Source organism: Eucyclogobius newberryi, unplaced genomic scaffold (genome assembly GCF_026437365.1).
Source record: "Eucyclogobius newberryi isolate DKJ021-1_F unplaced genomic scaffold, fEucNew1.0.hap1 SCAF_333, whole genome shotgun sequence".
In the NCBI taxonomy this organism is placed as follows: domain Eukaryota; kingdom Metazoa; phylum Chordata; class Actinopteri; order Gobiiformes; family Gobiidae; genus Eucyclogobius; species Eucyclogobius newberryi.
Window position 1 is genome coordinate 57,872 of NW_027315983.1, and position 26,747 is coordinate 84,618.

Here is a 26,747-nt window from a genome sequence, read left to right on the forward strand (position 1 = left end):
TCTTGAATGTGGCTTCAGAATCATAGGTGCCATACACTGATGTGCATATCTATTTGTCTCATCAGTAATGAAAGTCCAAAACTGATCGGTCAGAAAGAGTGACAGAATATCAAATGGATTAGCATCCGTCAGATCCATCTCTCCTGTGTAGCCAACTGGGTCTTCAAAAGGTTTGATCCATGCCTCAAATACCTCGACCTCTCTCAGCATGTCCCAGCTCTCATCCACCGGGCAAGTTTTACTGCAGCCACTGGTTCCACTGGTTCCTCGCCTCCGTCTGTCCTTTGCACCTGTCCGTTGTTTCGAAGTCCCTTCATCTCCACTTGGAAATCCATCGTCACTCTCGGGGAGATAATACCCTTCAGAGTCAGAATCTGCTGTAAATTGCATGCCACGTGTACTTCCTCCAGCCATTTTTTTCCTTACCGGATCTGCCCTGGATCATACCTGGCTAATAAAGGGAAGTTGCACCGAACCGACCAATGACTGAAGTGATTCATTTTCTACTATTATTTCATTAATTTCCTTGTACGGTAAAGTTGCATTTCTGCGACTTTGGCGCTTAAAGGGTTAGAATACAGAGTTTTTGGTTTCAATACCTTATCATCTGCTGCCATCTTCTGTATTTTTTGTAAATAAAGGTGGACAAAAATAAATAAATATTTGACAAACGCCAAGCCTAGCCCCAAGCCCCAAGGACTGATAACCCTTTAGGCGCCAGAGATTATGGATGAAATAAATGTATAAATAAAAAACTTCCTGAGATACAGAGAACTGAAGCCGGGGCACAGCTCTGGGTCGGCAGTGCCCCTGGAGGCCCGTAGAAGCTCCACACTCCAGTTGATTCTTGGATAAAAGGGCACCCAGCCGGTCTCGAACTCGCGTGAGGCGGAGCAGGGATCATCCACCCCGCACACGGCCAGACTTTGCCCGGCCAGGGAGCACCTTCTGCGGGTCGGAGGCTCCGGGTCGGAGCCCCTGGAGCCTGGAGCCCTCACCGGGCCCCGAACTCGGCTGCCGGAGGAAGTGCAGTGCCTCATGGATAAAAGGGCACCCAGCCGGTCTCGAACTCGCGTGAGGCGGAGCAGGGATCATCCACCCCGCACACGGCCAGACTTTGCCCGGCCAGGGAGCACCTTCTGCGGGTCGGAGGCTCCGGGTCGGAGCCCCTGGAGCCTGGAGCCCTCACCGGGCCCCGAACTCGGCTGCCGGAGGCAGTGCAGTGCCTCATGGATAAAAGGGCACCCAGCCGGTCTCGAACTCGCGTGAGGCGGAGCAGGGATCATCCACCCCGCACACGGCCAGACTTTGCCCGGCCAGGGAGCACCTTCTGCGGGTCGGAGGCTCCGGGTCGGAGCCCCTGGAGCCTGGAGCCCTCACCGGGCCCCGAACTCGGCTGCCGGAGGAAGTGCAGTGCCTCATGGATAAAAGGGCACCCAGCCGGTCTCGAACTCGCGTGAGGCGGAGCAGGGATCATCCACCCGCACACGGCCAGACTTTGCCCGGCCAGGGAGCACCTTCTGCGGGTCGGAGGCTCCGGGTCGGAGCCCCTGGAGCCTGGAGCCCTCACCGGGCCCCGAACTCGGCTGCCGGAGGCAGTGCAGTGCCTCATGGATAAAAGGGCACCCAGCCGGTCTCGAACTCGCGTGAGGCGGAGCAGGGATCATCCACCCCGCACACGGCCAGACTTTGCCCGGCCAGGGAGCACCTTCTGCGGGTCGGAGGCTCCGGGTCGGAGCCCCTGGAGCCTGGAGCCCTCACCGGGCCCCGAACTCGGCTGCCGGAGGCAGTGCAGTGCCTCATGGATAAAAGGGCACCCAGCCGGTCTCGAACTCGCGTGAGGCGGAGCAGGGATCATCCACCCCGCACACGACCAGACTTTGCCCGGGGAAGGGCCACTCTGGCTGGGCATGGCCCCCACTGAGCACCCCCTGGAACCCCTGGAGCCCCCGGAGCACCTCCAGAGCCACCCCCCACTCCTCCAGACTCTGCCCGGGGAAGGGACACTCTGGCTGGGCATGGCCTCCACTGAGCACCCCCTGGAGCCCCCGGAGCACCTCCAGAGCCACCCCCCACTCTCCCCAGACTATGCCCGGGGAAGGGCCACTCTGGCTGGGCATGGCCTCCGCCGAGCACCCCCTGGAGCCCCCGGAGCACCTCCAGAGCCACCCCCCACTCCTCCAGACTCTGCCCGGGGAAGGGACACTCTGGCTGGGCATGGCCTCCACTGAGCACCCTCTGGAGCCCCCAGAGCACCTCCAGAGCCACCCCCAACTCTCCCCAGACTATGCCCGGGGAAGGGCCACTCTGGCTGGGCATGGCCTCCGCTGAGCACCCCCTGGAGCCCCCGGAGCACCTCCAGAGCCACCCCCCACTCTCCCCAGACTCACCCCGGGGAAGGGCCACTCTGGCTGGGCATGGCCTCCGCTGAGCACCCCCTGGAACCCCTGGAGCCCCCGGAGCACCTCCAGAGCCACCCCCCACTCCTCCAGACTCTGCCCGGGGAAGGGCCACTCTGGCTGGGCATGGCCTCCGCTGAGCACCCCCTGGAGCCCCCGGAGCACCTCCAGAGCCACCCCCCACTCTCCCCAGACTCACCCCGGGGAAGGGCCACTCTGGCTGGGCATGGCCTCCGCTGAGCACCCCCTGGAACCCCTGGAGCCCCCGGAGCACCTCCAGAGCCACCCCCCACTCCTCCAGACTCTGCCCGGGGAAGGGACACTCTGGCTGGGCATGGCCTCCACTGAGCACCCCCTGGAGCCCCCGGAGCACCTCCAGAGCCACCCCCCACTCTCCCCAGACTATGCCCGGGGAAGGGCCACTCTGGCTGGGCATGGCCTCCGCCGAGCACCCCCTGGAGCCCCCGGAGCACCTCCAGAGCCACCCCCCACTCCTCCAGACTCTGCCCGGGGAAGGGACACTCTGGCTGGGCATGGCCTCCACTGAGCACCCCCTGGAGCCCCCGGAGCACCTCCAGAGCCACCCCCCACTCCTCCAGACTCACCCCGGGGAAGGGCAACTCTGGCTGGGCATGGCCCCCACTGAGCACCCCCTGGAACCCCTGGAGCCCCCGGAGCACCTCCAGAGCCACTCCCCACTCTCCCCAGATTCTGCCCGGGGAAGGGCCACTCTGGCTGGGCATGGCCTCCGCCGAGCACCCCCTGGAACCCCTGGAGCCCCTCCAGAGCCACCCCGCATTCCCCCAAACTCAGTCTGGGGACGGGCCACTCTTCCCCGGGTTGCAGGCTCTGGGACTCCGGGGATGACCACCGGGGACCAGGCCCTCCCTTCGAACCCGGGGACCCACACTTAAGCACCCCCACACGGGCTACACACCCTTGTTTCAGCCCCCTGGAGGTCCGTGCCCTTGGTACTATACCATGGAAGTCCGTGCCCTTGGTACTCCGACTGGAGTACCAAGGGAACGGCCCAGCACTCACCACAGAGGCTCGCGCCGGCCCCGGCCCACCTTTCGTCCCTGGGTACCCACACTTAAGCACCCCAACACGAGCTACACACCCTTGGTGCAGCCCCCTGGAAGTCCGTGCCCTTGGTACTCTGAGCCACTTTAAAAGATAAAAAGCACCAGGACCCCAAGGCCCTGGCTCCCCTGTCCCCTACACCACACTTGGAGGCAGGGCCCTTGCCCTCCACTGGCTGCCCCCGCGCCCAATGTACTCCATAACCGAAGAAGAGAGGGGGACCCGGAGGCCGGCCTACTAGGGTAACAGGTTTAATTTAGAGCCGGGGCTCTGGACCACAAATGCCAACAACCCCGCAGTGCGCAGGAGCCTTCGAAGCTGGATGAAACCAGAACGGGGCCCTACGATGGCGGTGACCAGCCAGTTGATAGCAAAGTGAGCCCTGGACAGGCGCTGCATTTGACAAACTCAGAGACGAGGAAGGGACCGGAGTCGGACCAAATATATCATCTGGCGCTGTGTCCAGCGTAAGGGTGAGCCAGCGCAAATCAGGACCACAAATGCCAACAACCCCGCAGTGCGCAGGAGCCTTCGAAGCTGGATGAAACCAGAACGGGGCCCTACGATGGCGGTGACCAGCCAGTTGATAGCAAAGTGAGCCCTGGACAGGCGCTGCATTTGACAAACTCAGAGACGAGGAAGGGACCGGAGTCGGACCAAATATATCATCTGGCGCTGTGTCCAGCGTAAGGGTGAGCCAGCGCAAATCAGGACCACAAATGCCAACAACCCCGCAGTGCGCAGGAGCCTTCGAAGCTGGATGAAACCAGAACGGGGCCCTACGATGGCGGTGACCAGCCAGTTGATAGCAAAGTGAGCCCTGGACAGGCGCTGCATTTGACAAACTCAGAGACGAGGAAGGGACCGGAGTCGGACCAAAAATATGCGCCGGCCCTGCCCCCCGCCCCGCGCAGAGCCATCGGACACGTTGAGGCTGAAGGGGACTGGCGCAGAGCCCTTGGGCCAAGGGGCTAAGCGCAGCCATCATCCTTCAAGCCGCGCCTCCTGCTGCGCGGGGGTGAGTGACAATGGGCTCGGACTGTGGTTCCGTCGGACGCGTTGAGGCTGAAGGAGACTGGCGCAGAGCCCCTGTAACAGGGGCTAAGCGCAGCCATCATCCTCCAAGCCGCGCGTCCTTCAGTGCGGGGGTGAGTGACAGTGGGCCTGGACTGTTGTTCCACCGGACGCGTTGAGGCTGAAGGGGACTGGTGCAGAGCCCCTGTGCCAGGGGCTAAGCGCAGCCATCATCCTCCAAGCCGCGCGTCCTTCTGCGCAGGGGTGAGTGACAGTGGACCCGGACTGTGTTCCCACCGGACGCGTTGAGGCTGAAGGGGACTGGCTCAGAGCCCCTGGCACAGGGGCTAAGCACAGCCATCATCCTTCAAGCCGCGCGTCCTTCAGTGCGGGGGTGAGTGACAGAGGGCCTGGACTGTTGTTCCACCGGACGCGTTGAGGCTGAAGGGGACTGGTGCAGAGCCCCTGTGCCAGGGGCTAAGCGCAGCCATCATCCTCCAAGCCGCGCGTCCTTCTGCGCAGGGGTGAGTGACAATGGACCCGGACTGTGTTCCCACCGGACGCGTTGAGGCTGAAGGGGACTGGCTCAGAGCCCCTGGCACAGGGGCTAAGCGCAGCCATCATCCTCCAAGCCGCGCGTCCTTCAGTGCGGGGGTGAGTGACAGTGGGCCTGGACTGTTGTTCCACCGGACGCGTTGAGGCTGAAGGGGACTGGTGCAGAGCCCCTGTGCCAGGGGCTAAGCGCAGCCATCATCCTCCAAGTCGCGCGTCCTTCTGCGCAGGGGTGAGTGACAGTGGACCCGGACTGTGTTCCCACCGGACGCGTTGAGGCTGAAGGGGACTGGCTCAGAGCCCCTGGCACAGGGGCTAAGCACAGCCATCATCCTTCAAGCCGCGCGTCCTTCAGTGCGGGGGTGAGTGACAGAGGGCCTGGACTGTTGTTCCACCGGACGCGTTGAGGCTGAAGGGGACTGGTGCAGAGCCCCTGTGCCAGGGGCTAAGCGCAGCCATCATCCTCCAAGCCGCGCGTCCTTCTGCGCAGGGGTGAGTGACAATGGACCCGGACTGTGTTCCCACCGGACGCGTTGAAGCTGAAGGGGACTGGCTCAGAGCCCCTGGCACAGGGGCTAAGCGCAGCCATCATCCTTCAAGCCGCGCGTCCTTCAGTGCGGGGGTGAGTGACGGTCCCATCTCCGGAGACAAGGGGCCAGGCGCGGGGGAAGCCAGTCAGACTGAAGCCCCGCGCCTGGTGGGACCTCTGTCTCGGCCTCGCTTCCAACGTGTCCGGCGTGAGGTTAGCCGGAGCAAACCACAGCCGCAAAATGTAAACAAACCCGCAGTGCGCAGGAGCCTTCGAAGCTGGATAAAACCAGAACGGGGCCCTACGATGGCGGGTCTTGAGTGCCAATAGACCAAGCTCCTTGTCTGGTATACATAGAACCATGATTTGTACCATTTTCATGGTTGATTCACGGATGATCCCTGCTCCGCCTCACGCGAGTTGGACGGCTGGGTGCCTTTTATCCATGAGGCACTGCACTGCCTCCGGCAGCCGAGTTCGGGGCCCGGTGAGGGCTCCAGGCTCCAGGGGCTCCGACCCGGAGCCTCCGACCCGCAGAAGGTGCTCCCTGGCCGGGCAAAGTCTGGCCGTATGCGGGGTGGATGGCCCTGGGTCTGGGCGGCGCTAAGATCACGGAGCGGGTCACCTCCGCGTACAGCCCGTGGTCAGCGTGACACCATGCTCTGCCCCGAGCAATCAGAGCAAACAGGAAGCTTCTGGAAGTGCCCGGGAGTCTGGTAAAATCAAGCCGAAAATAGACCCTCTCATGCCGGGTCTGAGCGGCACTTAGAGCCCGGAGGAGCGCGGAGCGCGGGGCTCCATTCAGAGGCTCCGTGATCCGCCTTACAACCAGCTCTCACCTCCGCGTACAGCCCGTGGTCAGCGTGACACCGTGCTCTGCCCCGAGCAATCAGAGCAAACAGGAAGCTTCTGGAAGTGCCCGGGAGTCTGGTAAAATCAAGCCGAAAATAGACCCTCTCATTCCGGGTCTGAGCGGCGCTTAGAGCCCGGTGGAGCGCGGAGCGCGGGGCTCCATTCAGAGGCTCCGTGATCCGACGCTCACCTCCGCACCTCCGAACCATGACTTGACATTACGGCTGTGAAGGAGCCTTGGAAGCTGGATAAAACCAGAACGGGGCCCATCGATCGCGGTTCTCGTGTGCCCGTCAAACGAGCTCCTTGCCCGGTATCCGCACAACCAGGAAATGTACCTGTTTCGATTGCGAAAAACGTCATTCTCAAAAACCGCCCGCCCCTCCCTCCCAGCATTACCATTTTGCACATTCCGCGTGAGAGCAGCGTAAGAATTTCTCGGGAGCAGCGTGATTTAGCCCGGGAATTTTGAGCTGAACGCTTATTCCCACGAGCCCAAAAAACGACTAAGTCCAACGGTATATAGTGTACTATTGCCGAAAAATGACAGAGTCTTTTCAGGTATAGTGTACTATTTCGGTTTTTACTCTAAGTCCCTCAGGGGCATATGGTGCTATACTATGATGGTCAGATCACCTCCAGGCCCCAGGGGAGTGCTTTTCTGGGGGCAAACAGTGCACTGATGATGGGGGATTATTTCATTTTGCTCATTTTGGTGTTTTTTCACATTTTAACCCATTTTCACCCCTTTTGCTCACAACTTCATACTACGGCCCGGAAAAACGACAGAGTCCCTCGGGTATAGTGTACTATTGCAGAAAAACGACAGAGTCTTTTCAGGCATAGTGTACTATTTCGGTTTTTACTCTAAGTCCCTCAGGGGCATATGGTGCTATACTCTGATGGTCAGATCACCTCCAGGCCCCATTGGAGTGCTTTTCTGGGGGCAAACAGTGCACTGATGATGGGGGATTATTTAATTTTGCTCATTTTGGTGTTTTTTCACATTTTAACCCATTTTCACCCCTTTTGCTAACAACTTCATACTACGGCCCGGAAAAACGACAGAGTCCCTCGGGTATAGTGTACTATTGCCGAAAAACGACAGAGTCCCTCGGGTATAGTGTACTATTGCCGAAAAACGACAGAGTCCCTCGGGTATAGTGTACTATTGCCGAAAAACGACAGAGTCCCTCGGGTATAGTGTACTATTGCCGAAAAACGACAGAGTCCCTCGGGTATAGTATACTATTGGCTGGAAGCTCGGTTTTTTTTCTAAGACCAGCAGGGGTATATGGTACTATATTCTGGTGGTCAGATCACCTCCAGGCACCAGGGGAGTGCTTTTCTGGGGGCAAACTGTGCACTGATGATGGGGGATTATTTCATTTTGCTCATTTTGGTGTTTTTTCACATTTTAACCCATTTTCACCCCTTTTGCTCACATCTTCAAACTCGGGCCCTGATTACAAGTTCTGACCAAATGATGACAAACACGGTATTTATTATGTATTTTTTTCATTTTTTTTATTTTTCCAACTTATACATCCATCATTGGTGCCAGGCAGGTTGTGGAGAAAGCAGTGAAGAAAGGAGAGAGCCATCACAGAAAAGATGTCCATCCAGGGTCAAGGTACCCTGCACTTTTACATATCCAAATGACAGCATTTAAAGTTTTTTAGCGTATGGTATCTCTCGTTGCATGGAACCGCACAGAGGCCAACGCCACACTGACGGCACCTGTACTTTGTTTGCCGCCTGCCTTTGGTACGAGAGCGGTCAGAGCACACGGCGCAGTCTGGACGTCCCTCTGCTTGACAAAGCCAATGACGCTCTGTGAGTCTCTGTGGCATTTCACCCTCCGGTCTTGAGCGCCTTTCTTGTTTTTTGGAGTGATCAGCCAGTAATGCATCAATAATGTTCTGAATGTAAACCTTTAAAGGTTTGTGTGGGCCTGGAGTGGATTTGGTGTATATGATGTGTGAGTTGACAATACTTATGCTTATAATGGCATTGAATATGCGATGATACCATTTCCGGGACCTGTGTGGAAAGAGGTATGTCTTCATCCTCTGGTCAGCAGTGTCCACTCCACCCATGTAGGCGTTGTACTGGTCGACACATACAGGTCTTTTGATGTCACGGAAGCCAGTGTCATCTGTCTTGGATCGGATCCTCCTCTGAACACAATCATTTCCATGGACTGTGGACAACATGGTGAGACGTTTAGTATCGTGCCAAGCACAAGCCAGGAGTTTTCCCTTTCTGCAAAAAACTGGGTCATCTCCTTTTTTCAGCTGTAAGACACTTTTACCAAGGCATTTTGGCATCCCCAACCTGGTAATCCTTACCGTCCCACACAGTCCAGTTTCCAAATCTGCTAATTCATTTGCAATTACAGGCGAGGTATAGTAACTGTCCATGTAAATCTCGTGTCCTTTGCCCGTAAAGGGAGAAACCAACTCACGGACAACTGCGTGTGTTGCACTGATGTTGCTTGCATTATTTTTGTACTGTCCAGTGTGCATTGACCAGCGCAAAACATACCCTGAACAGCTTTCACTCAGGGCATACACTCTATAGCCATATTTGTCAGGTTTATTCGGAGAGTAACATTTTAGTGAAGATCTCCCCTTGAAAGCTATTGTCATTTCATCTAAAGAAAGCTCCTTGATTGGACTGTAAACTGCTGCAAATTTGGGAATAATCAAATCTATTATTGGGCGGACTTTGAACAGTTTATCGTGCCCGGGCTCGCCTGTTCTCACATAATCATTATTGTTGACAAAATGAAAGAACGAAAGAATGATTTCAAATCTGTTTCTTGACATTACATTTCCAAATCCAGGCGTTTGTGTAAGCCAAAATGTTCCCCAGTAATCCTCGATTTCAGGTTTCTCAACAAGGCCCATGGAGAGATGCAAAGCGAAGAAAGCTTTCATTTCGGTGACTGATACATCATACCACTCAAGAAATCTTGAATGTGGCTTCAGAATCATAGGTGCCATACACTGATGTGCATATCTATTTGTCTCATCAGTAATGAAAGTCCAAAACTGATCGGTCAGAAAGAGTGACAGAATATCAAATGGATTAGCATCCGTCAGATCCATCTCTCCTGTGTAGCCAACTGGGTCTTCAAAAGGTTTGATCCATGCCTCAAATACCTCGACCTCTCTCAGCATGTCCCAGCTCTCATCCACCGGGCAAGTTTTACTGCAGCCACTGGTTCCACTGGTTCCTCGCCTCCGTCTGTCCTTTGCACCTGTCCGTTGTTTCGAAGTCCCTTCATCTCCACTTGGAAATCCATCGTCACTCTCGGGGAGATAATACCCTTCAGAGTCAGAATCTGCTGTAAATTGCATGCCACGTGTACTTCCTCCAGCCATTTTTTTCCTTACCGGATCTGCCCTGGATCATACCTGGCTAATAAAGGGAAGTTGCACCGAACCGACCAATGACTGAAGTGATTCATTTTCTACTATTATTTCATTAATTTCCTTATACGGTAAAGTTGCATTTCTGCGACTTTGGCGCTTAAAGGGTTAATATCTAGTAATCGACCTTTAGCCTTTCCATGCAGTCTAACAGTGGTTGGATTTGAATGCATCCCTTCACAGGGACACGAACCTAAATCTAGCTCCTTAGACCACTCGGCCAGAATATCTAGTGGGGATCCAACACAAACTCAGAATGGCCAGATAGTGCTTCTTACCCAAAATGTTTTCATGCACTCAGTCAAATGCTTTGTTTGAAACAAAACAATATCTCAAATTTGAGAGCAAAATGAACTGTATTCAATATCAAGAAATACTTCTATTTAGCAAAAGCAAAATACAAATCACGAGATTTGTTGCACGTAGAGTGGGCTTCTTTCCATTACATGCAGAACCAAGCACTTTTAGATAGTAAAAATGCTTGCTTAAAAGCTGGTGCCCCAACTGAGCACTGTTCCTTAACCTCTCCAACATCCATGAGGCTTATGTTACACTTCAATCTTTTACACTTGATTCTTACATTTCCCATATGCTCTAGTGGTTAGGATTTCTGTCAACTGGAATTGAATCCTGTCAGCAACGTCTGTTTGGGAGCACAACTTTCAAGCTTTCGTTCCATTTTATAAACCAGCATGTTTCATTTCTCAGCATTTCTTTCAGATCAAGGGCATGTAGGAAATCCTGGGTTCAGTCCCCTGCAGCACCATTCAGTAGTCTGTTCATGGCACAAAGGGAAAGGTGTTGTCTCCAAACCTTGCTTGGAAAAAAATCATGACAGGCAGTAGATGGGGATGTAGCTCAGTGGTAGAGCAAAGTGCTTCTGTGCAAGATCCCAGTTCTGCATTACCTTTGAATCTAGATAACACATTTTGAAGCAATTTGAGTCATTTAGATGTATATAGCCCCGAAGGTATAATGCACTGGCCCCCTAAACCAGGTATTTTACGTTCAAGTCCCATCGAAGGAGAGCACTCAGCAGAGTGGCGCAGCGGAAGCGTGCTGGGCCCATAACCCAGAGGTCGATGGATCGAAACCATCCTCTGCTAGAATGTGTTTATTTGCGCTGATGTTTTTTTCTAATCAGGATTAACCAAGCTAGTCAGCAAAGTGTAGGTTTATTCTCAACTGATGCCGATATAGATGATTGAAGCTGAGTTTCAGCGCGAGCTCCCATTTCCACCTTCCATTTAATTGAGCAGTATTTTATTTAATCCATCCTACATTGTCATTTCTTTTTTGGGGGAAAAAATAGCTGAGAAGGAACTCTTTCAAGACTATGTTACTTCACAAGTAATCAAAGTCAACGCTATGTTTAAGTAACTCTCTTGTCTTTAAGATAATGGTCCAGCAATCAGCACCTAGTAAAATTGCATACTCATGCTGAACCAACAAGATGTAGGTCAAAAAAGGACTATGGTTACACATTTTGAAGCAATTTGAGTCTATTAGGTGTACAAAACCCCATAATTATAATGCACAGGACAATAGCCTCCAAAATCCCGTATTGTGGATTTCAGGTCCATGGTCTTATTGGCTGAACGACAAGCAACATACAAATCACGAGACTTTTTCCATTTAGAATGGGCTTCTTTCAATTACATGCAGAATCAAACACTTTTAGATTGGATTAAAAATGCTTGCTAACAAGCTGATTCCCCAAATATGCACTGTTTGGACTGTTCCTCAACTCTCAAACATCACTGAGGTCTACTTTATAATTCAATCAGTTGGTTTGTAATCCTTCCCATATGGTCTAGCGGTTAGGATTCCTGGTTCTCACCCAGGTGGCCCGGGTTCAACTCCTGGTATGGGAATATCCTGCTCTTGGAAGACTTGTATCCACATTACGCACAGGACATGTTGTGAAAACAAGTGTAAAAACCTTTAATTGGTGTCCAGCGAGGCATAGAAAAATATCACGCATTTGGGCGCAGCTTTAATATCTAGTAATCGACCTTTAGCTTTTCCATGCAGTCTAACAGTGGTTGGATTTGAATGCATCACTTCACAGGGACACGAACCTAAATCTAGCCCCTTAGACCACTCGGCCAGAATATCTAGTGGGGATCCAACACAAACTCAGAATGGCCAGATAGTGCTTCTTACCCAAAATGTTTTCATGCACTCAGTCAAATGCTTTGTTTGAAACAAAACAATATCTCAAATTTGAGAGCAAAATGAACTGTATTCAATATCAAGAAATACTTCTATTTAGCAAAAGCAAAATACAAATCACGAGATTTGTTGCACGTAGAGTGGGCTTCTTTCCATTACATGCAGAACCAAGCACTTTTAGATAGTAAAAATGCTTGCTTAAAAGCTGGTGCCCCAACTGAGCACTGTTCCTTAACCTCTCCAACATCCATGAGGCTTATGTTACACTTCAATCTTTTACACTTGATTCTTACATTTCCCATATGCTCTAGTGGTTAGGATTTCTGTCAACTGGAATTGAATCCTGTCAGCAACGTCTGTTTGGGAGGACAACTTTCAAGCTTTCGTTCCATTTTATAAACCAGCATGTTTCATTTCTCAGCATTTCTTTCAGATCAAGGGCATATAGGAAATCCTGGGTTCAGTCCCCTGCAGCACCATTCAGTAGTCTGTTCATGGCACAAAGGGAAAGGTGTTGTCTCCAAACCTTGCTTGGAAAAAAATCATGACAGGCAGTAGATGGGGATGTAGCTCAGTGGTAGAGCACAGTGCTTCTGTGCAAGATCCCAGTTCTGCATTACCTTTGAATCTAGATAACACATTTTGAAGCAATTTGAGTCATTTAGATGTATATAGCCCCGTAGATATAATGCACTGGCCCCCTAAACCAGGTATTTTAGGTTCAAGTCCCATCGAAGGAGAGCACTCAGCAGAGTGGCGCAGCGGAAGCGTGCTGGGCCCATAACCCAGAGGTCGATGGATCGAAACCATCCTCTGCTAGAATGTGTTTATTTGCACTGATGTTTTTTCTAATCAGGATTAACCAAGCTAGTCAGCAAAGTGTAGGTTTATTCTCAACTGATGCCGATATAGATGATTGAAGCTGAGTTTCAGCGCGAGCTCCCAGTTCCACCTTCCATTTAATTGAGCAGTATTTTATTTAATCCATCCTACATTGTCATTTCTTTTTTGGGGGAAAAAATAGCTGAGAAGGAACTCTTTCAAGACTATGTTACTTCACAAGTAATCAAAGTCAACGCTATGTTTAAGTAACTCTCTTGTCTTTAAGATAATGGTCCAGCAATCAGCACCTAGTAAAATTGCATACTCATGCTGAACCAACAAGATGTAGGTTAAAAAAGGACTATGGTTACACATTTTGAAGCAATTTGAGTCTATTAGGTGTACAAAACCCCATAATTATAATGCACAGGACAATAGCCTCCAAAATCCCGTATTGTGGATTTCAGGTCCATGGTCTTATTGGCTGAACGACAAGCAACATACAAATCACGAGACTTTTTCCATTTAGAATGGGCTTCTTTCAATTACATGCAGAATCAAACACTTTTAGATTGGATTAAAAATGCTTGCTAACAAGCTGATTCCCCAAATATGCACTGTTTGGACTGTTCCTCAACTCTCAAACATCACTGAGGTCTACTTTATAATTCAATCAGTTGGTTTGTAATCCTTCCCATATGGTCTAGCGGTTAGGATTCCTGGTTCTCACCCAGGTAGCCCGGGTTCAACTCCCGGTATGGGAATATCCTGCTCTTGGAAGACTTGTATCCACATTACGCACAGGACATGTTGTGAAAACAAGTGTAAAAACCTTTAATTGGTGTCCAGCGAGGCATAGAAAAATATCACGCATTTGGGCGCAGATTTAATATCTAGTAATCGACCTTTAGCCTTTCCATGCAGTCTAACAGTGGTTGGATTTGAATGCATCCCTTCACAGGGGCACGAACCTAAATCTAGCTCCTTAGACCACTCGGCCAGAATATCTAGTGGGGATCCAACACAAACTCAGAATGGCCAGATAGTGCTTCTTACCCAAAATGTTTTCATGCACTCAGTCAAATGCTTTGTTTGAAACAAAACAATATCTCAAATTTGAGAGCAAAATGAACTGTATTCAATATCAAGAAATACTTCTATTTAGCAAAAGCAAAATACAAATCACGAGATTTGTTGCACGTAGAGTGGGCTTCTTTCCATTACATGCAGAACCAAGCACTTTTAGATAGTAAAAATGCTTGCTTAAAAGCTGGTGCCCCAACTGAGCACTGTTCCTTAACCTCTCCAACATCCATGAGGCTTATGTTACACTTCAATCTTTTACACTTGATTCTTACATTTCCCATATGCTCTAGTGGTTAGGATTTCTGTCAACTGGAATTGAATCCTGTCAGCAACGTCTGTTTGGGAGCACAACTTTCAAGCTTTCGTTCCATTTTATAAACCAGCATGTTTCATTTCTCAGCATTTCTTTCAGATCAAGGGCATGTAGGAAATCCTGGGTTCAGTCCCCTGCAGCGCCATTCAGTAGTCTGTTCATGGCACAAAGGGAAAGGTGTTGTCTCCAAACCTTGCTTGGAAAAAAATCATGACAGGCAGTAGATGGGGATGTAGTTCAGTGGTAGAGCTCAGTGCTTCTGTGCAAGATCCCAGTTCTGCATTACCTTTGAATCTAGATAACACATTTTGAAGCAATTTGAGTCATTTAGATCTATATAGCCCCGTAGGTATAATGCACTGGCCCCCTAAACCAGGTATTTTACGTTCAAGTCCCATCGAAGGAGAGCACTCAGCAGAGTGGCGCAGCGGAAGCGTGCTGGGCCCATAACCCAGAGGTCGATGGATCGAAACCATCCTCTGCTAGAATGTGTTTGTTTGCACTGATGTTTTTTCTAATCAGGATTAACCAAGCTAGTCAGCAAAGTGTAGGTTTATTCTCAACTGATGCCGATATAGATGATTGAAGCTGAGTTTCAGCGCGAGCTCCCAGTTCCACCTTCCATTTAATTGAGCAGTATTTTATTTAATCCATCCTACATTGTCATTTCTTTTTTGGGGGAAAAAATAGCTGAGAAGGAACTCTTTCAAGACTATGTTACTTCACAAGTAATCAAAGTCAACGCTATGTTTAAGTAATTCTCTTGTCTTTAAGATAATGGTCCAGCAATCACCACCTAGTAAAATTGCATACTCATGCTGAACCAACAAGATGTAGGTCAAAAAAGGACTATGGTTACACATTTTGAAGCAATTTGAGTCTATTAGGTGTACAAAACCCCATAATTATAATGCACAGGACAATAGCCTCCAAAATCCCGTATTGTGGATTTCAGGTCCATGGTCTTATTGGCTGAACGACAAGCAACATACAAATCACGAGACTTTTTCCATTTAGAATGGGCTTCTTTCAATTACATGCAGAATCAAACACTTTTAGATTGGATTAAAAATGCTTGCTAACAAGCTGATTCCCCAAATATGCACTGTTTGGACTGTTCCTCAACTCTCAAACATCACTGAGGTCTACTTTATAATTCAATCAGTTGGTTTGTAATCCTTCCCATATGGTCTAGCGGTTAGGATTCCTGGTTCTCACCCAGGTGGCCCGGGTTCAACTCCCGGTATGGGAATATCCTGCTCTTGGAAGACTTGTATCCACATTACGCACAGGACATGTTGTGAAAACAAGTGTAAAAACCTTTAATTGGTGTCCAGCGAGGCATAGAAAAATATCACGCATTTGGGCGCAGCTTTAATATCTAGTAATCGACCTTTAGCCTTTCCATGCAGTCTAACAGTGGTTGGATTTGAATGCATCCCTTCACAGGGACACGAACCTAAATCTAGCTCCTTAGACCACTCGGCCAGAATATCTAGTGGGGATCCAACACAAACTCAGAATGGCCAGATAGTGCTTCTTACCCAAAATGTTTTCATGCACTCAGTCAAATGCTTTGTTTGAAACAAAACAATATCTCAAATTTGAGAGCAAAATGAACTGTATTCAATATCAAGAAATACTTCTATTTAGCAAAAGCAAAATACAAATCACGAGATTTGTTGCACGTAGAGTGGGCTTCTTTCCATTACATGCAGAACCAAGCACTTTTAGATAGTAAAAATGCTTGCTTAAAAGCTGGTGCCCCAACTGAGCACTGTTCCTTAACCTCTCCAACATCCATGAGGCTTATGTTACACTTCAATCTTTTACACTTGATTCTTACATTTCCCATATGCTCTAGTGGTTAGGATTTCTGTCAACTGGAATTGAATCCTGTCAGCAACGTCTGTTTGGGAGCACAACTTTCAAGCTTTCGTTCCATTTTATAAACCAGCATGTTTCATTTCTCAGCATTTCTTTCAGATCAAGGGCATGTAGGAAATCCTGGGTTCAGTCCCCTGCAGCACCATTCAGTAGTCTGTTCATGGCACAAAGGGAAAGGTGTTGTCTCCAAACCTTGCTTGGAAAAAAATCATGACAGGCAGTAGATGGGGATGTAGCTCAGTGGTAGAGCAAAGTGCTTCTGTGCAAGATCCCAGTTCTGCATTACCTTTGAATCTAGATAACACATTTTGAAGCAATTTGAGTCATTTAGATGTATATAGCCCCGTAGGTATAATGCACTGGCCCCCTAAACCAGGTATTTTACGTTCAAGTCCAATCGAAGGAGAGCACTCAGCAGAGTGGCGCAGCGGAAGCGTGCTGGGCCCATAACCCAGAGGTCGATGGATCGAAACCATCCTCTGCTAGAATGTGTTTATTTGCACTGATGTTTTTTCTAATCAGGATTAACCAAGCTAGTCAGCAAAGTGTAGGTTTATTCTCAACTGATGCCGATATAGATGATTGAAGCTGAGTTTCAGCGCGAGCTCCCATTTCCACCTTCCATTTAATTGAGCAGTATTTTATTTAATCCATCCTACATTGTCATTTCTTTTTTGGGGGAAAAAATAGCTGAGAAGGAACTCTTTCAAGACTATGTTACTTCACAAGTAATCAAAGTCAACGCTATGTTTAAGTAACTCTCTTGTCTTTAAGATAATGGTCCAGCAATCAGCACCTAGTAAAATTGCATACTCATGCTGAACCAACAAGATGTAGGTCAAAAAAGGACTATGGTTACACATTTTGAAGCAATTTGAGTCTATTAGGTGTACAAAACCCCATAATTATAATGCACAGGACAATAGCCTCCAAAATCCCGTATTGTGGATTTCAGGTCCATGGTCTTATTGGCTGAACGACAAGCAACATACAAATCACGAGACTTTTTCCATTTAGAATGGGCTTCTTTCAATTACATGCAGAATCAAACACTTTTAGATTGGATTAAAAATGCTTGCTAACAAGCTGATTCCCCAAATATGCACTGTTTGGACTGTTCCTCAACTCTCAAACATCACTGAGGTCTACTTTATAATTCAATCAGTTGGTTTGTAATCCTTCCCCTATGGTCTAGCGGTTAGGATTCCTGGTTCTCACCCAGGTGGCCCGGGTTCAACTCCTGGTATGGGAATATCCTGCTCTTGGAAGACTTGTATCCACATTACGCACAGGACATGTTGTGAAAACAAGTGTAAAAACCTTTAATTGGTGTCCAGCGAGGCATAGAAAAATATCACGCATTTGGGCGCAGCTTTAATATCTAGTAATCGACCTTTAGCTTTTCCATGCAGTCTAACAGTGGTTGGATTTGAATGCATCACTTCACAGGGACACGAACCTAAATCTAGCCCCTTAGACCACTCGGCCAGAATATCTAGTGGGGATCCAACACAAACTCAGAATGGCCAGATAGTGCTTCTTACCCAAAATGTTTTCATGCACTCAGTCAAATGCTTTGTTTGAAACAAAACAATATCTCAAATTTGAGAGCAAAATGAACTGTATTCAATATCAAGAAATACTTCTATTTAGCAAAAGCAAAATACAAATCACGAGATTTGTTGCACGTAGAGTGGGCTTCTTTCCATTACATGCAGAACCAAGCACTTTTAGATAGTAAAAATGCTTGCTTAAAAGCTGGTGCCCCAACTGAGCACTGTTCCTTAACCTCTCCAACATCCATGAGGCTTATGTTACACTTCAATCTTTTACACTTGATTCTTACATTTCCCATATGCTCTAGTGGTTAGGATTTCTGTCAACTGGAATTGAATCCTGTCAGCAACGTCTGTTTGGGAGCACAACTTTCAAGCTTTCGTTCCATTTTATAAACCAGCATGTTTCATTTCTCAGCATTTCTTTCAGATCAAGGGCATGTAGGAAATCCTGGGTTCAGTCCCCTGCAGCACCATTCAGTAGTCTGTTCATGGCACAAAGGGAAAGGTGTTGTCTCCAAACCTTGCTTGGAAAAAAATCATGACAGGCAGTAGATGGGGATGTAGCTCAGTGGTAGAGCAAAGTGCTTCTGTGCAAGATCCCAGTTCTGCATTACCTTTGAATCTAGATAACACATTTTGAAGCAATTTGAGTCATTTAGATGTATATAGCCCCGTACGTATAATGCACTGGCCCCCTAAACCAGGTATTTTACGTTCAAGTCCCATCGAAGGAGAGCACTCAGCAGAGTGGCGCAGCGGAAGCGTGCTGGGCCCATAACCCAGAGGTCGATGGATCGAAATCATCCTCTGCTAGAATGTGTTTATTTGCACTGATGTTTTTTCTAATCAGGATTAACCAAGCTAGTCAGCAAAGTGTAGGTTTATTCTCAACTGATGCCGATATAGATGATTGAAGCTGAGTTTCAGCGCGAGCTCCCAGTTCCACCTTCCATTTAATTGAGCAGTATTTTATTTAATCCATCCTACATTGTCATTTCTTTTTTGGGGGAAAAAATAGCTGAGAAGGAACTCTTTCAAGACTATGTTACTTCACAAGTAATCAAAGTCAACGCTATGTTTAAGTAACTCTCTTGTCTTTAAGATAATGGTCCAGCAATCAGCACCTAGTAAAATTGCATACTCATGCTGAACCAACAAGATGTAGGTCAAAAAAGGACTATGGTTACACATTTTGAAGCAATTTGAGTCTATTAGGTGTACAAAACCCCATAATTATAATGCACAGGACAATAGCCTCCAAAATCCCGTATTGTGGATTTCAGGTCCATGGTCTTATTGGCTGAACGACAAGCAACATACAAATCACGAGACTTTTTCCATTTAGAATGGGCTTCTTTCAATTACATGCAGAATCAAACACTTTTAGATTGGATTAAAAATGCTTGCTAACAAGCTGATTCCCCAAATATGCACTGTTTGGACTGTTCCTCAACTCTCAAACATCACTGAGGTCTACTTTATAATTCAATCAGCTGGTTTGTAATCCTTCCCATATGGTCTAGCGGTTAGGATTCCTGGTTCTCACCCAGGTGGCCCGGGTTCAACTCCCGGTATGGGAATATCCTGCTCTTGGAAGACTTGTATCCACATTACGCACAGGACATGTTGTGAAAACAAGTGTAAAAACCGTTAATTGGTGTCCAGCGAGGCATAGAAAAATATCACGCATTTGGGCGCAGCTTTAATATCTAGTAATCGACCTTTAGCTTTTCCATGCAGTCTAACAGTGGTTGGATTTGAATGCATCCCTTCACAGGGACACGAACCTAAATCTAGCTCCTTAGACCACTCGGCCAGAATATCTAGTGGGGATCCAACACAAACTCAGAATGGCCAGATAGTGCTTCTTACCCAAAATGTTTTCATGCACTCAGTCAAATGCTTTGTTTGAAACAAAACAATATCTCAAATTTGAGAGCAAAATGAACTGTATTCAATATCAAGAAATACTTCTATTTAGCAAAAGCAAAATACAAATCACGAGATTTGTTGCACGTAGAGTGGGCTTCTTTCCATTACATGCAGAACCAAGCACTTTTAGATAGTAAAAATGCTTGCTTAAAAGCTGGTGCCCCAACTGAGCACTGTTCCTTAACCTCTCCAACAGCCATGAGGCTTATGTTACACTTCAATCTTTTACACTTGATTCTTACATTTCCCATATGCTCTAGTGGTTAGGATTTCTGTCAACTGGAATTGAATCCTGTCAGCAACGTCTGTTTGGGAGCACAACTTTCAAGCTTTCGTTCCATTTTATAAACCAGCATGTTTCATTTCTCAGCATTTCTTTCAGATCAAGGGCATGTAGGAAATCCTGGGTTCAGTCCCCTGCAGCACCATTCAGTAGTCTGTTCATGGCACAAAGGGAAAGGTGTTGTCTCCAAACCTTGCTTGGAAAAAAATCATGACAGGCAGTAGATGGGGATGTAGCTCAGTGGTAGAGCAAAGTGCTTCTGTGCAAGAGCCCAGTTCTGCATTACCTTTGAATCTAGATAACACATTTTGAAGCAATTTGAGTCATTTAGATGTATTTAGCCCCGTAGGTATAATGCACTGGCCCCCTAAACCAGGTATTTTACGTTCAAGTCCCATCGAAGGAGAGCACTCAGCAGAGTGGCGCAGCGGAAGCGTGCTGGGCCCATAACCCAGAGGTCGATGGATCGAAACCATCCTCTGCTAGAATGTGTTTATTTGCACTGATGTTTTTTCTAATCAGGATTAACCAAGCTAGTCAGCAAAGTGTAGGTTTATTCTCAACTGATGCCGATATAGATGATTGAAGCTGAGTTTCAGCGCGAGCTCCCATTTCCACCTTCCATTTAATTGAGCAGTATTTTATTTAATCCATCCTACATTGTCATTTCTTTTTTGGGGGAAAAAATAGCTGAGAAGGAACTCTTTCAAGACTATGTTACTTCACAAGTAATCAAAGTCAACGCTATGTTTAAGTAACTCTCTTGTCTTTAAGATAATGGTCCAGCAATCAGCACCTAGTAAAATTGCATACTCATGCTGAACCAACAAGATGTAGGTCAAAAAAGGACTATGGTTACACATTTTGAAGCAATTTGAGTCTATTAGGTGTACAAAACCCCATAATTATAATGCACAGGACAATAGCCTCCAAAATCCCGTATTGTGGATTTCAGGTCCATGGTCTTATTGGCTGAACGACAAGCAACATACAAATCACGAGACTTTTTCCATTTAGAATGGGCTTCTTTCAATTACATGCAGAATCAAACACTTTTAGATTGGATTAAAAATGCTTGCTAACAAGCTGATTCCCCAAATATGCACTGTTTGGACTGTTCCTCAACTCTCAAACATCACTGAGGTCTACTTTATAATTCAATCAGTTGGTTTGTAATCCTTCCCCTATGGTCTAGCGGTTAGGATTCCTGGTTCTCACCCAGGTGGCCCGGGTTCAACTCCTGGTATGGGAATATCCTGCTCTTGGAAGACTTGTATCCACATTACGCACAGGACATGTTGTGAAAACAAGTGTAAAAACCTTTAATTGGTGTCCAGCGAGGCATAGAAAAATATCACGCATTTGGGCGCAGCTTTAATATCTAGTAATCGACCTTTAGCTTTTCCATGCAGTCTAACAGTGGTTGGATTTGAATGCATCACTTCACAGTTACACGAACCTAAATCTAGCCCCTTAGACCACTCGGCCAGAATATCTAGTGGGGATCCAACACAAACTCAGAATGGCCAGATAGTGCTTCTTACCCAAAATGTTTTCATGCACTCAGTCAAATGCTTTGTTTGAAACAAAACAATATCTCAAATTTGAGAGCAAAATGAACTGTATTCAATATCAAGAAATACTTCTATTTAGCAAAAGCAAAATACAAATCACGAGATTTGTTGCACGTAGAGTGGGCTTCTTTCCATTACATGCAGAACCAAGCACTTTTAGATAGTAAAAATGCTTGCTTAAAAGCTGGTGCCCCAACTGAGCACTGTTCCTTAACCTCTCCAACATCCATGAGGCTTATGTTACACTTCAATCTTTTACACTTGATTCTTACATTTCCCATATGCTCTAGTGGTTAGGATTTCTGTCAACTGGAATTGAATCCTGTCAGCAACGTCTGTTTGGGAGCACAACTTTCAAGCTTTCGTTCCATTTTATAAACCAGCATGTTTCATTTCTCAGCATTTCTTTCAGATCAAGGGCATGTAGGAAATCCTGGGTTCAGTCCCCTGCAGCACCATTCAGTAGTCTGTTCATGGCACAAAGGGAAAGGTGTTGTCTCCAAACCTTGCTTGGAAAAAAATCATGACAGGCAGTAGATGGGGATGTAGCTCAGTGGTAGAGCAAAGTGCTTCTGTGCAAGATCCCAGTTCTGCATTACCTTTGAATCTAGATAACACATTTTGAAGCAATTTGAGTCATTTAGATGTATATAGCCCCGTACGTATAATGCACTGGCCCCCTAAACCAGGTATTTTAAGTTCAAGTCCCATCGAAGGAGAGCACTCAGCAGAGTGGCGCAGCGGAAGCGTGCTGGGCCCATAACCCAGAGGTCGATGGATCGAAATCATCCTCTGCTAGAATGTGTTTATTTGCACTGATGTTTTTTCTAATCAGGATTAACCAAGCTAGTCAGCAAAGTGTAGGTTTATTCTCAACTGATGCCGATATAGATGATTGAAGCTGAGTTTCAGCGCGAGCTCCCAGTTCCACCTTCCATTTAATTGAGCAGTATTTTATTTAATCCATCCTACATTGTCATTTCTTTTTTGGGGGAAAAAATAGCTGAGAAGGAACTCTTTCAAGACTATGTTACTTCACAAGTAATCAAAGTCAACGCTATGTTTAAGTAACTCTCTTGTCTTTAAGATAATGGTCCAGCAATCAGCACCTAGTAAAATTGCATACTCATGCTGAACCAACAAGATGTAGGTCAAAAAAGGACTATGGTTACACATTTTGAAGCAATTTGAGTCTATTAGGTGTACAAAACCCCATAATTATAATGCACAGGACAATAGCCTCCAAAATCCCGTATTGTGGATTTCAGGTCCATGGTCTTATTGGCTGAACGACAAGCAACATACAAATCACGAGACTTTTTCCATTTAGAATGGGCTTCTTTCAATTACATGCAGAATCAAACACTTTTAGATTGGATTAAAAATGCTTGCTAACAAGCTGATTCCCCAAATATGCACTGTTTGGACTGTTCCTCAACTCTCAAACATCACTGAGGTCTACTTTATAATTCAATCAGTTGGTTTGTAATCCTTCCCATATGGTCTAGCGGTTAGGATTCCTGGTTCTCACCCAGGTGGCCTGGGTTCAACTCCCGGTATGGGAATATCCTGCTCTTGGAAGACTTGTATCCACATTACGCACAGGACATGTTGTGAAAACAAGTGTAAAAACCGTTAATTGGTGTCCAGCGAGGCATAGAAAAATATCACGCATTTGGGCGCAGCTTTAATATCTAGTAATCGACCTTTAGCTTTTCCATGCAGTCTAACAGTGGTTGGATTTGAATGCATCCCTTCACAGGGACACGAACCTAAATCTAGCTCCTTAGACCACTCGGCCAGAATATCTAGTGGGGATCCAACACAAACTCAGAATGGCCAGATAGTGCTTCTTACCCAAAATGTTTTCATGCACTCAGTCAAATGCTTTGTTTGAAACAAAACAATATCTCAAATTTGAGAGCAAAATGAACTGTATTCAATATCAAGAAATACTTCTATTTAGCAAAAGCAAAATACAAATCACGAGATTTGTTGCACGTAGAGTGGGCTTCTTTCCATTACATGCAGAACCAAGCACTTTTAGATAGTAAAAATGCTTGCTTAAAAGCTGGTGCCCCAACTGAGCACTGTTCCTTAACCTCTCCAACAGCCATGAGGCTTATGTTACACTTCAATCTTTTACACTTGATTCTTACATTTCCCATATGCTCTAGTGGTTAGGATTTCTGTCAACTGGAATTGAATCCTGTCAGCAACGTCTGTTTGGGAGCACAACTTTCAAGCTTTCGTTCCATTTTATAAACCAGCATGTTTCATTTCTCAGCATTTCTTTCAGATCAAGGGCATGTAGGAAATCCTGGGTTCAGTCCCCTGCAGCACCATTCAGTAGTCTGTTCATGGCACAAAGGGAAAGGTGTTGTCTCCAAACCTTGCTTGGAAAAAAATCATGACAGGCAGTAGATGGGGATGTAGCTCAGTGGTAGAGCAAAGTGCTTCTGTGCAAGATCCCAGTTCTGCATTACCTTTGAATCTAGATAACACATTTTGAAGCAATTTGAGTCATTTAGATGTATATAGCCCCGTAGGTATAATGCACTGGCCCCCTAAACCAGGTATTTTACGTTCAAGTCCCATCGAAGGAGAGCACTCAGCAGAGTGGCGCAGCGGAAGCGTGCTGGGCCCATAACCCAGAGGTCGATGGATCGAAACCATCCTCTGCTAGAATGTGTTTATTTGCACTGATGTTTTTTCTAATCAGGATTAACCAAGCTAGTCAGCAAAGTGTAGGTTTATTCTCAACTGATGCCGATATAGATGATGGAAGCTGAGTTTCAGCGCGAGCTCCCAGTTCCACCTTCCATTTAATTGAGCAGTATTTTATTTAATCCATCCTACATTGTCATTTCTTTTTTGGGGGAAAAAATAGCTGAGAAGGAACTCTTTCAAGACTATGTTACTTCACAAGTAATCAAAGTCAACGCTATGTTTAAGTAACTCTCTTGTCTTTAAGATAATGGTCCAGCAATCAGCACCTAGTAAAATTGCATACTCATGCTGAACCAACAAGATGTAGGTCAAAAAAGGACTATGGTTACACATTTTGAAGCAATTTGACTCTATTAGGTGTACAAAACCCCATAATTATAATGCACAGGACAATAGCCTCCAAAATCCCGTATTGTGGATTTCAGGTCCATGGTCTTATTGGCTGAACGACAAGCAACATACAAATCACGAGACTTTTTCCATTTAGAATGGGCTTCTTTCAATTACATGCAGAATCAAACACTTTTAGATTGGATTAAAAATGCTTGCTAACAAGCTGATTCCCCAAATATGCACTGTTTGGACTGTTCCTCAACTCTCAAACATCACTGAGGTCTACTTTATAATTCAATCAGTTGGTTTGTAATCCTTCCCATATGGTCTAGCGGTTAGGATTCCTGGTTCTCACCCAGGTGGCCCGGGTTCAACTCCCGGTATGGGAATATCCTGCTCTTGGAAGACTTGTATCCACATTACGCACAGGACATGTTGTGAAAACAAGTGTAAAAACCTTTAATTGGTGTCCAGCGAGGCATAGAAAAATATCACGCATTTGGGCGCAGCTTTAATATCTAGTAATCGACCTTTATCTTTTCTATGCAGTCTAACAGTGGTTGGATTTGAATGCATCCCTTCACAGGGACACGAACCTAAATCTAGCTCCTTAGACCACTCGGCCAGAATATCTAGTGGGGATCTAACACAAACTCAGAATGGCCAGATAGTGCTTCTTACCCAAAATGTTTTCATGCACTCAGTCAAATGCTTTATTTGAAACAAAACAATATCTCAAATTTGAGAGCAAAATGAACTGTATTCAATATCAAGAAATACTTATATTTAGCAAAAGCAAAATACAAATCACGAGATTTGTTGCACGTAGAGTGGGCTTCTTTCCATTACATGCAGAACCAAGCACTTTTAGATAGTAAAAATGCTTGCTTAAAAGCTGGTGCCCCAACTGAGCACTGTTCCTTAACCTCTCCAACATCCATGAGGCTTATGTTACACTTCAATCTTTTACACTTGATTCTTACATTTCCCATATGCTCTAGTGGTTAGGATTTCTGTCAACTGGAATTGAATCCTGTCAGCAACGTCTGTTTGGGAGCACAACTTTCAAGCTTTCGTTCCATTTTATAAACCAGCATGTTTCATTTCTCAGCATTTCTTTCAGATCAAGGGCATGTAGGAAATCCTGGGTTCAGTCCCCTGCAGCGCCATTCAGTAGTCTGTTCATGGCACAAAGGGAAAGGTGTTGTCTCCAAACCTTGCTTGGAAAAAAATCATGACAGGCAGTAGATGGGGATGTAGCTCAGTGGTAGAGCACAGCGCTTCTGTGCAAGATCCCAGTTCTGCATTACCTTTGAATCTAGATAACACATTTTGAAGCAATTTGAGTCATTTAGATGTGTATAGCCCCGTAGGTATAATGCACTGGCCCCCTAAACCAGGTATTTTAGGTTCAAGTCCCATCGAAGGAGAGCACTCAGCAGAGTTGCGCAGCGGAAGCGTGCTGGGCCCATAACCCAGAGGTCGATGGATAGAAACCATCCTCTGCTATAATGTGTTACTTTGCATTGATGGCTTTTCTAATCAGGATTAACCAAGCTAGTCAGCAAAGTGTAGGTTTATTCTCAACTGATGCCGATATAGATGATGGAAGCTGAGTTTCAGCACGAGCTCCCAGTTCCACCTTCCATTTAATCGAGCAGCACTTTTATATAACCCTTTAGGCGCCAGAGATTATGGATGAAATAAATGTATAAATAAAAAACTTCCTGAGATACAGAGAACTGAAGCCGGGGCACAGCTCTGGGTCGGCAGTGCCCCTGGAGGCCCGTAGAAGCTCCACACTCCAGTTGATTCTTGGATAAAAGGGCACCCAGCCGGTCTCGAACTCGCGTGAGGCGGAGCAGGGATCATCCACCCCGCACACGGCCAGACTTTGCCCGGCCAGGGAGCACCTTCTGCGGGTCGGAGGCTCCGGGTCGGAGCCCCTGGAGCCTGGAGCCCTCACCGGGCCCCGAACTCGGCTGCCGGAGGCAGTGCAGTGCCTCATGGATAAAAGGGCACCCAGCCGGTCTCGAACTCGCGTGAGGCGGAGCAGGGATCATCCACCCCGCACACGGCCAGACTTTGCCCGGCCAGGGAGCACCTTCTGCGGGTCGGAGGCTCCGGGTCGGAGCCCCTGGAGCCTGGAGCCCTCACCGGGCCCCGAACTCGGCTGCCGGAGGCAGT

At 47.3% G+C, this 26,747-nt stretch overlaps 12 non-coding genes across 12 annotated transcripts; all 12 read left to right on the forward strand.

Moving 5' to 3' along the window:
- The first annotated feature begins 10,900 nt into the window (after positions 1–10,900).
- Positions 10,901–10,972, forward strand: trnam-cau (transfer RNA methionine (anticodon CAU)). Its single transcript has one exon. It is a non-coding gene; the product is annotated as a tRNA-Met (tRNA).
- A 696-nt stretch (positions 10,973–11,668) lies between these two features.
- Positions 11,669–11,740, forward strand: trnae-cuc (transfer RNA glutamic acid (anticodon CUC)). Its single transcript has one exon. It is a non-coding gene; the product is annotated as a tRNA-Glu (tRNA).
- A 1,048-nt stretch (positions 11,741–12,788) lies between these two features.
- Positions 12,789–12,860, forward strand: trnam-cau (transfer RNA methionine (anticodon CAU)). The gene has a single exon. It is a non-coding gene; the product is annotated as a tRNA-Met (tRNA).
- Positions 12,861–13,555: 695 nt separating this feature from the next.
- On the forward strand, positions 13,556–13,627 carry trnae-cuc (transfer RNA glutamic acid (anticodon CUC)). The gene has a single exon. It is a non-coding gene; the product is annotated as a tRNA-Glu (tRNA).
- A 1,048-nt stretch (positions 13,628–14,675) lies between these two features.
- On the forward strand, positions 14,676–14,747 carry trnam-cau (transfer RNA methionine (anticodon CAU)). Its single transcript has one exon. It is a non-coding gene; the product is annotated as a tRNA-Met (tRNA).
- A 695-nt stretch (positions 14,748–15,442) lies between these two features.
- trnae-cuc (transfer RNA glutamic acid (anticodon CUC)) lies at positions 15,443–15,514 on the forward strand. The gene has a single exon. It is a non-coding gene; the product is annotated as a tRNA-Glu (tRNA).
- A 1,048-nt stretch (positions 15,515–16,562) lies between these two features.
- trnam-cau (transfer RNA methionine (anticodon CAU)) lies at positions 16,563–16,634 on the forward strand. The gene has a single exon. It is a non-coding gene; the product is annotated as a tRNA-Met (tRNA).
- Positions 16,635–19,216: 2,582 nt separating this feature from the next.
- Positions 19,217–19,288, forward strand: trnae-cuc (transfer RNA glutamic acid (anticodon CUC)). Its single transcript has one exon. It is a non-coding gene; the product is annotated as a tRNA-Glu (tRNA).
- Positions 19,289–20,336: 1,048 nt separating this feature from the next.
- On the forward strand, positions 20,337–20,408 carry trnam-cau (transfer RNA methionine (anticodon CAU)). Its single transcript has one exon. It is a non-coding gene; the product is annotated as a tRNA-Met (tRNA).
- Positions 20,409–22,990: 2,582 nt separating this feature from the next.
- trnae-cuc (transfer RNA glutamic acid (anticodon CUC)) lies at positions 22,991–23,062 on the forward strand. The gene has a single exon. It is a non-coding gene; the product is annotated as a tRNA-Glu (tRNA).
- Positions 23,063–24,110: 1,048 nt separating this feature from the next.
- On the forward strand, positions 24,111–24,182 carry trnam-cau (transfer RNA methionine (anticodon CAU)). Its single transcript has one exon. It is a non-coding gene; the product is annotated as a tRNA-Met (tRNA).
- A 695-nt stretch (positions 24,183–24,877) lies between these two features.
- On the forward strand, positions 24,878–24,949 carry trnae-cuc (transfer RNA glutamic acid (anticodon CUC)). The gene has a single exon. It is a non-coding gene; the product is annotated as a tRNA-Glu (tRNA).
- Positions 24,950–26,747: the final 1,798 nt, after the last annotated feature.